This window comes from Psammomys obesus, unplaced genomic scaffold, assembly GCF_907164565.1.
Source record: "Psammomys obesus unplaced genomic scaffold, mPsaObe1.curated_primary_1811, whole genome shotgun sequence".
Lineage (NCBI taxonomy): Eukaryota > Metazoa > Chordata > Mammalia > Rodentia > Muridae > Psammomys > Psammomys obesus.
This window is the reverse complement of record NW_026596034.1, coordinates 7,205,310-7,216,319: the sequence shown is the minus strand read 5'-3', so window position 1 is coordinate 7,216,319 and position 11,010 is coordinate 7,205,310. Positions and strand designations below refer to the sequence as shown.

Genomic DNA, 11,010 nt, shown 5'->3' with positions numbered 1-11,010 from the left:
CCTGAGGGGAAGGACCGCCTTACTGCATTCTTTCTCCACCCACTAGAAATAACAGTTGCTAGGAAACTGGCCCATCCCCCTAGGGAGAGACACCAGGTCATTATGGTCTGGGGACCTTCCTATAGCCAATCAATTCAAAATGTAGCATTTTGACCAATAGATGCTTGCCAGGCAGGAATCACCCCTGCCTTGGGCATGCTGGGATGGACCAGAATCTTTAAATCACCCAACTAACCTGGGCGCGGGCGCTCCGCTCCCACCGCTTCGGCGGTGGGTGTGTGTGGGCCCAAGCTGCAGCTTGTAATTTACAATAAAAAGAACCTCATGTATTTACAGCGGAGTCTGTTTATTTCTGGTCTTTTGGGGTTCGTGAACTGGGCAGAACAAACTCAGTGGCAGGCTCTTTGATCACCTCCCCCTGAGTGGGGAGTAGACCACAGAGGAGGACAATGCAGCCAGTCCTGATGAGACCTGATAGACTAGGGTCAGATAGAAGGGGAGAAGGACCTCCCTTAGCAGTGGACTTGGGGAGGGGCATGAGAGAAGAGAGAGGAAGGGTGGAGTTAGGAGGGGAGGAGGGAGGAGGCTACAGCTGGGATACAACTTGAATAAATTGTTATAAATAAAAAAATTAAATAAAAAGCAATGCCACTTGTACTTTTCTGTGTATCAGGTGTCTTATGTTGGTATTATATTATGTCTATAGATATTTTACATCTTGTGTGTTTTTTTAAAACATTATAGTGATCTTCCATATTTGTTCATGCTTTTTCCTAATCATCTTTTTTGTAATAGCTGAGCAGATAGACTGAGTTTTTATTTTTCCTGTCATGAGGGGACGTGCTTCAGTTTTCACTGTTACAAATAATCTAATAATAATATTCTGGAATCTGAATTGCTCCAAGTCAGCCTCACATCAGAAAGAACCTCCTTGTCTAGTGGACGGCAGAACTCTGGCTTAGACTGCAGCAGACAAGCTTTGTTTAAACCTGCGTTCCGAGTTACTCACAATGACACTTATGAAATGGGTTAGATTTTGCTGGTCACTTGAAATGCTCCCTGGTCACATGTAAAGAGGAGGGGCTTGGCATAGAGTCACGTTGGAGAAGAGATTATGGAGTGTGCCTTGTTGTTTTCAGAGGGAGGGACTTTCCCTGAGAAGAAATAGGCTTGGCTTTATGTCATCACCGCTGTGTCCCTCAGCTTGGTTGTCAGCTCTGGGGTCTGGGTTCTAACTTGGGGTAGAGGAGAAAAGAAATGACTGTCCGGGAGCATGTTTCATGCCTCTCTCCAGCTTCCAACAGTCTTTCCCATTAATACAGCCACCGAAGAGTGCTAAATTTCTTAGTGCTGTGAAAATTGGTATTAAAAGAAGTGCTTTAAAAAAGAAATGGGAGCTTAAGAGCTATAATAAAAAGAATAACCCTAAAAGCAAGTCAATTGGAAAGCATAATGAAGTTGATACTGGTCTTTTTAGTTTAGTCATGAATTTGTTAGAGAAAAAAAATGACTTTTCTGAAAACCACCATCTGTGCCCTGAGTAGATCCATTAACACCACTAAAGACACCAGGAAGGTTATGCTATCTGCTGCCACGGTTCGCCCCCACTGCATTTTAATTTTATAGCATTCCCTCTTCAGGTTTTGCTGAGTGTCATCCACTCGGCCATGCCAGAAGGCCCTCGTCATGCCCCAATGGGCTGTGATCATCCAGGCAAATTTTGCCTCCAGAAGCAAGAGTCCCTGTGCTACTCAGACCTCTGTGTGTTGACAGCATGTCGAGTAGCTGGTGTCCTTAACAGTGCCATTTGCTTAAGACAGCTGCTTGTTAGACATTTTTGCACTTTGTGTCTAAAGGCAGGCCAGTGTTTGAATGGATTTATATTTGGGATGTTCAGGCTGGCCCTTACACAGCATAGCAAGACCCTTGAACTGTACCATAAAGATGTATTTTTAAATGTAAGGGGACTCTTTAAGTGTAATTTCCTTAAGATGGAACGTATTCCTCTACAAAAATACAAATTGTCACTGTCTAGTTGATCTTTGAGCAACGGTTTCAGAATGGAAGGCTACCCCAAGCTTCTCTGTAGTAGGTGTATATAGTGGTTATACAATAAGCATTGATCTTTTCATTATTGTGAATTCTTAAGGTTTCTGTCCACATAACATCAGGTGCTTGTATATTGCTCTATACTTGATCAACAAATATTAAACACCCACCGTATATTTGACATCTTGGTGCTGAAGACGTGACTCTAACCCTCCTGGGAATATCCTGCAGGGATTTCATGATTTCTCTGACTATCAATAGTAGTTTTTTTACATTTTATTTTTAGCTCAGAGGTCACTTGGTAGCTCATCAGGCTCATCAGGGCTATGTGCAGTACCATGCCTGGCCCCTCATATAATCTTAAACTTCTGGGGACAGAGATTATATCCTGACTCTGTTTCTTCACAAAGAAAGTGAGGTGACAAAAAAAAATGGGTGTGGGGAGGAATCAGATTAGATTTACTCTCCTCTCTTCTCTGCTTAACACAATTGTTTTTGCACATGGATTTTAGAATTCTTTCTTACAAAGAATGGGGCATGGTTTTTCTTGGCTTAGAGTCCTTGCAGCTCAGGATCAAAGGGTGGAGACCTGAGATAAGGGGCCACTTTCATGAAGATGAGATCTTAGCAAATCAGTTCACACTTATGAGACACAGAGCTTGATGAGTGTGAACTCCTCCTCAGATCTGCCTGTTTCCTTGTCACAATGACAGGGCTGAGTGTGGGGCTTGGACTTTGGGAGTCTTGCTTTTTTCCCACATGGCTTACATTTAATTTAATATTGGTAATACAGATGTTGCTGACATATGATGGTTTGACTCACAGTTAAAAAAAAATCACAGTGGTACAAATGTTTCTCCACACAACTAGTATTCTAATTTTCTTTTTTTCTTCATTAAACATTATTATTCTCTCATACAATACACCTTGACCTCTCTCTCTACTCCTCCCAGTGTCTCCCTCCCCCAACTTCCCTTTTCCCCATATTCACTGCTTCTTTGATTCCCTTTAGAAAAGACAACCTTTCCAGGGATATCAACCAAACATGGCATAACAAGATGTGACAAGGCTAGCCATAATCTCTCATATCAAGGCCAGATGAGGCAATCCAGTGGGAGGAAAAGTGTCTGAGGAGCAGGCAAAAGAGTTAATGTCACCCCTACTTCCACTGTTAGGAGTCTCACAAGAACCCCAACATTTCTCCACATAACTACTGCTCTTATTTTCACTTTCAGCACAGCATCCAATGACTTGCATAAGATACTTCTACTTCAGTATCAGTAGACTTCTTTGACCTAGGTGATGTTGCCCAACTATGACTTAAGTGCTCTGAACTCACTTCAGATGGGTTAGGCTAAACCATAACATTTAGTAGGCTAGGTATATTGACATCATTTTGGGTTCTAATATATAATGAACATGTTGGAATAAAGCCCAATGATGGGTATGCTATTTTGGGCCTTCAAACTTATGAGCAAAAGAATGTGACTCTGAATGATTTAAGGAAATAGAACTTGGAACAACATGAAGGTGGATTACAAAATTCAATAAAGCAGTGTGGCTCCTTGGCCCTGTGGTTAGATAACAGTCACTTCTGGAAGCTACCTTGAGAAAGAATTCAGTCTCCAATCTTTGCATATGTATTCAAGATTCACTTCCATGGAGGGACTTGGCCGAGTCAGCATAAGATACATGTCTTCACTTTAGGTTGAGAAGACAATCCCAATAGGACTGCAGCCATTGAGGGTTTCCAGGCTGGAATCAGGTATGTCATCAGAGGAGTGCAAACGCACACAGGTAGGTTCAACCTGCTAAGCTGCAGCCCAAAAGTTTACAAAAGCGAGTCTTGCAGGAAGCAGGCCTCACTGTCTCTAAATATCTACAACTCAGCTCATGACAATGCTTCCATTTTTGTGCTCCACACTGTCACGCTTCACAGGGAAGACGAAGACCTGAGATGGAAATCCGTAGTATTCTTGTGCCTGGCTTCCAGCTTCATTCTCTTCGAAGACTCTTTATACAAACTGTGAGGTCCCGCCACCATCCACCTCTCTCTGGGGGCTTTCCTACAAAAATTCCTTCCTACCTACCCACCCATCCAGCTCATGACTCCAAGGTTTAGATGGCATTGCAAATGTTACCTCTCAGAAGAGCACAAAATCGAAATCCCAGAATGCATTTCCAACATTAACCAAAGGCTCGATGAGGACTGGAAGGAGACAGGATCCAATGACTCAAAGGAGTGAGTGCAGACCATAAAAAAAAAAAGTGTATTAAAATAATAAATGAAGAAAATAGAGGGCGAAGTGGTTTGGGTGAGAATGTCTCTCATAGGCTCAGCTATTTCAACACTTGTTCCCTAGTTGGTGTCACTGTTTGGGGCTGCTTAGGAAGCACTTTGTTTTTATTTTATGAAATTATAATGACATTGTTTTTCCTCCTTCCCTTTCTGCCCTCCAACCCTTCCTATGCACTTGCTTGCTCTCTCTCAAATTCATGTTCCCTATTTCTTTAACTTACATGTAGATGATTTCCAGGCTGACCACTTGGTATTGGGTTTTCACTTTCGCAGAGATTAGAAACCAATTTGGAGATTCCTCTCACCCCCCAAGACTATTTATTTCTCCCACTATCAGCATTCCTTAGGTACCTGTAGTTACTTGCTTAGGGTTGAGACCCATGAATGTTACCCATTCCATGTTAAAATGTTTACTGGTGCTTTCATTGTTTCTGCCAGTTTAGGCAGCCATGTTGATAAGACTTTGTGGGTGTAGCTTTTTTGGCATTTTTAGGAGATGTAATTTCACAGTACATTTCCTCTTCTCTGGCTTTTATTGCATTTCTGCCCCCCTTTCCACTATGATCCATGAGCCTTAGGTAAAGGAATTGTCTGTAAACATATCAATTGGGGCTGGGTACCACATGGTCACTTGTTCTTTGCATTTTGATGGTTTGTAGTTTTCTGTAATGGTCTCAGTTAAAAAGAGATGTTTTTTGATGAGGGATGAGACCTTATTTACTTTTTTTTATTATTAGTTACAGTTTATTAACTTTGTATTCCAGCTGTATCCCGCTCCCTCATTCCCTCCCAATCCCACCCTCCTTCTGTCATCTTCTCCCTGCCCCTTTCCAAGTCCACTGATTGGGGAGGACCTCCTCCCCTTTCATCTGACCCTGGTTTATCAGGTATCTTTATGACTGGCTGCGAAGTCCTTCTTACTTTCTGTGTGTGTATAAAGATAAATATTCAGATGGTATTCAGATGGGATTGTGCTGCTTTAGTAAAATGGTAGCTGTAGGTTCTTCTTCAAGATACATGACTTCACTAGTCCTCGGTAGTGGGTTAGGTTTCTAGTACCAGGCAAACTTTCCCTCTTGTTGAGTGTGCCTTAACTCCAAGGAGAGGGCTGTTGGTTAGTGCAATGGATGTTTTGGTTTCTTTAAAAACTTAGTTATGTTATGTAAATATGTTTTTGTTTTAATCCCAAGTGTGGGATTTTAGTTTGGACTTTAGTTTGTCCATAGCTGATAAATGCCTCTTGTGGGAGGGGGGGTGGTCTTTGGCAGCTGGTAACAGCTGCCTCATGCAGCATGGAGAGGGGCGTGGCCTAAGACTCAGAGAGATATAAATATGAGAGCCAAGAAAGGGAAGGTTTGGCAGTTTGGAGAGATCAGAGATGGAAGGTGACAGATGGAGAGAAACGTTTCAATGCAGCAGCTTGAAGGGGACTGCTTGCTGCATCTGCAGTTGACCGAGATTGGGATAGCCCCCCCCCCCCAAGAACCCATCGACCCCAAACAGCTGGGATAAGTCAATCCCCATCTCCCCACTAACCTTCTCTCTCCTACCTAGGGTTGGGGGGTTGGAAGGGAGAGGCTTTAAGGAAGGCCAAATAAAAAAGAGTTTAAAGACGAGCGCAACAGGTTACTGCCAAGGTATGCGCGCCACTATTGCAAAGAGACCCAGACCTGTTTAGAGTAAGTGCGTCACTGGGTTTAGGCTTTGACAGTTCCTCTTTGCTTTCTCTGCTTCATGCTTGTGTTTGAGGATGTGAGCGCTCAGCTTCCTGCTCCTACTCCCGTGCTTGCTGCTTGCTTTCCTGCCTCTCCACCATGGTAGACTCTTATCCCTCTGGACCTGTAAGCCCAAATAAATTCTTTCTTCGTTAAGTTGCCTTGGTCATGGTATTTTATCATAACAACTGAAAATTAAGTAATACAGGAAGCCATGCTAGGGATCTTGGAGAAATGGTGTGGGAGGTTTTTTTAAGGATCCTTTTCAGTTTGGCTTGGGAAGTTAAGTGCTGTGGCTCTTGCCCTTTGGTGACTTTTTTTTTTGGTAGTTCTGCAACTTTATTTGACATTTAGTAGGTTAGTTCTCATCCACATTGACTGTCTGTAGATTTTTGAATGTGGTAACAGGCATGCAAGTTACCAATGTGTAGAGCTTGTTCAGTGAATCCTTATCTTCATTACATTTTCTGGACAAACATACTCAGATCTAATATGGGATATTCCTTATTCCTTTGATCCAGACAGCTTTATTGAACCTGGTATCTATGCACACATCTGGAGTCCCCATCTCCTTCATGGCAAACTTTCGATTTCTTTGAGTGCCCGAGGAGCACGCTTCTTGAAGTCTACTCCATGGATGTGCTTGTGGACGTTGATGGCGTCCTCCTGGGTCATCACTCATTGATGGCAGAGCGGCCCTTCTTCTTGCCACCCTCCTTTGCGAGAGACATTCTGCCGGGCCCATGCTGGAAAGAGCCCTGTGGTGACTTAAAAGTCCTTCAGCATCAGATCCTTTGCCAGGATGCCCCTTAAACTCAAGCTACCAACAGCGTCTTTCCTGTTGCTCTATACTTCAGTCAGCTTTGCTCATTCTGTTTTGTGTCATGTCTTGTTCAGCTATGGACCTGCAAGACCACAAGACCTTATGCAGGTAATCATGAAAGACCCCCCAGAAGCAGCTCTTGAGCCTTTTTTCTGCTTTAAATACCCATTATTGATACCCTGTGTCCAGTTTCTCCCAACTAACCCACACCTCTAATGAATTCCCTTCTCTTAAGCCTTGTGACTTATCAGCAACCATTTATTCCCTTAGTCCTGATTTAAGCATGCCAGTAACAATCAGTGTCTGTAAAGGACACTGAATAAAATATCAGACCAGCAGGTGTCTGATGCAGGGTGGCCTTCTGGTGGCCAAGGCTTCTTTGTAGAGACATTAGAATGTACCAAATGTGATATACTTTATAGAATCACCATCATGGTGGCTGCCATGACTGAAAATGGTATCTTCAAGAACTATGGATGTAGATCATCACTTACCCAGTGTGTGCAAGTCTGTAGGTTCAATCCCTGGAACTACAGAGACAAAACAAAAACAATTGTCAAACAAAACTAACAACAAGACTAATTAAGAAAGCAAATAAAACACCCAGAGTGCATTTTTTAAAAAAGAATGTGTTTAATAGCAGTGCTTTTGGGGAGCTGTAGGTTTTGATCTCTCCCCCAGGCTTCGTCTTCTCTGGTTTTGCATTTTCTCATGGTTGAGAGACATGGATTCACACACCCCTTCATAGGTTCTGGAAGCACGAAGTATATGTCAGCAGTTCATGTGTTTTCCAGTACTGAAATGACTAAGAGACTCTGTGTCAATACTGAAATTTGCTGTTTTGCTACCTTTCCTTCAAGTGCAGGAGCGAGACAGTAGAGGACCTGTCTTTGGAATAAATGGTTGCCAACAGAAGTTAAGGTTGTCTTAGATAACACAGGGGCCTGAGCTTTCCTCCTCTGTAGAGTGGGTGAGAGACGCTGTCCAGAAATTGGGTTGCAGCTGGACCTGCGCGAAGCGTGTCTCCTTAGATCCTGCCTTATGTACGAGTATCACATCTTGCCTGTGTTTGCCAGGCACTGCGATTCAGTGTGAATTCATGATTTTTCCTCAGATGCACAAAGTGAGTGGACACAGCCATCAGCCTGGAGCCGCAGGCTCTGTGCAATCGGAAGACTGGCATCTTCTCTCCACAAAGCCCAGACTCGCAGTGAGTTTGTGTCTGTCTCTGCAACAAATAACACTGGAAATGGATGAAGATGCATCGCTGAACTCGGACAGCCAAGTACTTAACACAGTTACTAGCTGTGCTAACTGATTTAATGAACAGGCAACATAACAAATGAGCATGTTTACCAAGTTAACTTGTGAAAATGAATATCTGTAATTAAAGTGGCTCACAACTGACAGGCAAACAGGAAATTATTGTTATTATTACACACAAATCATCATAAAATACCAGAACTTAATAGATGGGGAAAAAACAAACAATGGCTAAAACTGTCTGCTAAATAAAAAATAATGACGAACACCTGTGGTCTTTTTATAGGACTCCAGCAGAGATGATTTTTTCCCGAAGACCTAATTACGTTTTTGTAATGGTACCATTTCATTATTTCTCTGTAGCATTATTAAAAGAAAATGTCTTTTTTTTTCTCTGTTTGAAAGGTCTGGTACATAGATTCAGGCATCGTCTTTTCTGAACACTGCCAACAGGCCATCCACTCTAGCTGCAGGCCGGGGCACGCTGGGTTTTTACCTTTGCTAATACCAAAGCTTGGTGAGGGATAGGAATGAGGTGGACTTCAGGGAGACTCTGCCCGGAGGAACAGAGAACCATGTCACCCAGTGCATAGGAGGACCGCTTCTGCAATCAGCTCTGCCCTGCTCTCCAGTGTTACGACTTTCCAGCTGCAGTTACGGAACCTTCCTGTGCCTCTGTATCCCTTCTGTAGATCATGGCAGAGGTCTGACCAGCGTGCTGTGTGACATGTCTCAGGTGTCAGTGATGCTGGCTTCTGTAGTTAGCCATGGGTTGCCGCATGCCACATGCCATGTGCCTTCTTCAGCCAAGTAGGTTCTGAGGATGAAGAGCACAATGACTGATGAGCAGAAGGATGTCCGCCTGGGAGCCAGGGCCTGTTTGGAGCTACATGGTTCAATGAAATAGCTTGGAGAGGTGTTATATAACTTTAAGTTAGCACAGAAAATGGGTTTCATGAGAACATCTTCATATATGTGTAACATTGTACTCTGGTCATCTCTGCCCCTCACCCCTCTTTTCCATGACTTCCCTCCTCTCTGGTTCTTATCCCTCAGTCGCTCTTCTGCTTCCATGTAACACGTCAAATACAGTTGTGTGTGTTTTCTCTTTCTCCTCTCCTGTTTTCCCTTCCTGCACCCCCTCCCCTTTCTCCAACGTCCTCATGTGAGAGCACTTACCTTATTTTTTATATTAATCACAGGTTATTTACTTTGTATCCCAGCTGTAGCTCCCTCCCTCCCTCCCTCTCTCCCTCCCTCCCAATCCTAACCTCCCTCTCCTCCCCGCCCCTTTCCAAGTCCACTGATAGGGGAGGTCCTCCTCCCCTTCCATCTGACCCTAGCTTACCAGTTATCTTCAGGACTGGCTGCAATGTCCTCCTCTGTGGCCTAGCAAGGCTGCTCCTCCTTCGGGGGAGGGAGAGAGGTCAAAGAGCCAGCCATTGAGTTCATGTCAGAAATAGTCCTTGTTCCCCTTACTAGGGAAACCACCTGTATACTGAGCTACCATGGGCTACATCTGAGCAGGGGTTCTGATGGGAGCCAAAGCTATCTACTGAAGCCAAAGTTAAATAGTGAGCCAAAGCTATTTAGTGGAGACAAAGCTATTTACTGAAGCCAAAGCCAAGTAGTGAGCAAAGGTCATTTAGTGGAGACCTAAAGCTATTTAGTGAAAGAGTTACCTAAGACCCTAAATCATGGGTGATATATTTGTGAGGACATCCATCTGTTAGTTTTAGAGCATCGTGATATATCTTAAGAAAACATCCTTACGGTATCTTACAGGTGCAATATTTAACCCATGAAAGCACTCTTCCTATCTCCTGAAGCAGTAATTAACCTTCTCCTTTTTTTCTGCCTTCTCCCTATATAAGTTGGGTAAAAATTTCTAATAAACGAGGCTTTGATCAGACAAACAGACTTGGCCTTCATTTCTCGAGTTTCTCGTCCCTTCCCCCCCCCCATTCCTTCCATCCTCCTACTTTAGGAACCCTATTGAAGTCCTGCGGGTCAGGGGAGGGTTCTAGATTATATCCATACATGGTCCTTGGTTGCAGAAACAGTCTCATAGAGGACCCCTGTGCCCTGTGGAGCTCCTGTCCTCTCCAGGTCATACTAACTCCCTCTTCTTTCATATGATTCCCTGCACTCTGCCCAAAGTTTGGTTATGAGTCTCAGTATCTGTTTTGATACACTGCTAGGTAGAGTCTTTCAGAGGCCCTCTGTGGTAGGCTCCTGTCCTGTTACTTGTTTTCTCCTACTTCCAATGTCCATCCCCTTTGTCTTTCTAAGTGAGGGTTGATCATCTTACCCGGTGTCCTCCTTCTTGTTTAGCTTCTTTAGGTGTACAGATTTTAGTGTGTTTATCCTATCTTATAGGTCTAGTACCCACTTATAAGTGAGTATATACCGTGTGTGTCCTTCTGCTCCTGGGATACCTCACTCAGGATGATCTTTTCTAGATCCCACCATTTGCCTGCAAAATTCATGATTTCCTTGTTTTTCATTGCTGAGTAGTTTTCCATTGTGTAAAAGTACCACAATTTCTGTATCCATTCCTCCATTGATGGACATCTGGGTTGTTTCCAGGTTCTGGCTATTACAAATAAAGCTGCTACAAACATGGTTGAGCAAATGTCCTTGTTGTGTACTTGAGCATCTTTTGGATATATGCCTAGGAGTGGTATAGCTGGATCTTGAGGAAGCAGAATTCCTAATTGTCTGAGAAAGTACCAGATTGATTTCCAAGGTGGTTGTACAAGTTTACATTCCCACCGGAAATGGAGGAGGGTTCCCCTTTCTTCACAACCTCTCCAGCATGTGTTGTCACTTGAGTTTTTGATCTTAGCCATTCTGATGGG

The 11,010-nt window shown here is 43.5% G+C and overlaps 1 pseudogene; it reads right to left on the bottom strand.

Annotated features, from left to right (window-relative positions):
- Window positions 1-6,421: 6,421 nt before the first annotated feature.
- LOC129687155 (60S ribosomal protein L31-like) lies at window positions 6,422-6,794 on the bottom strand (annotated as a pseudogene).
- Between the last annotated feature and the right edge of the window lie 4,216 nt (window positions 6,795-11,010).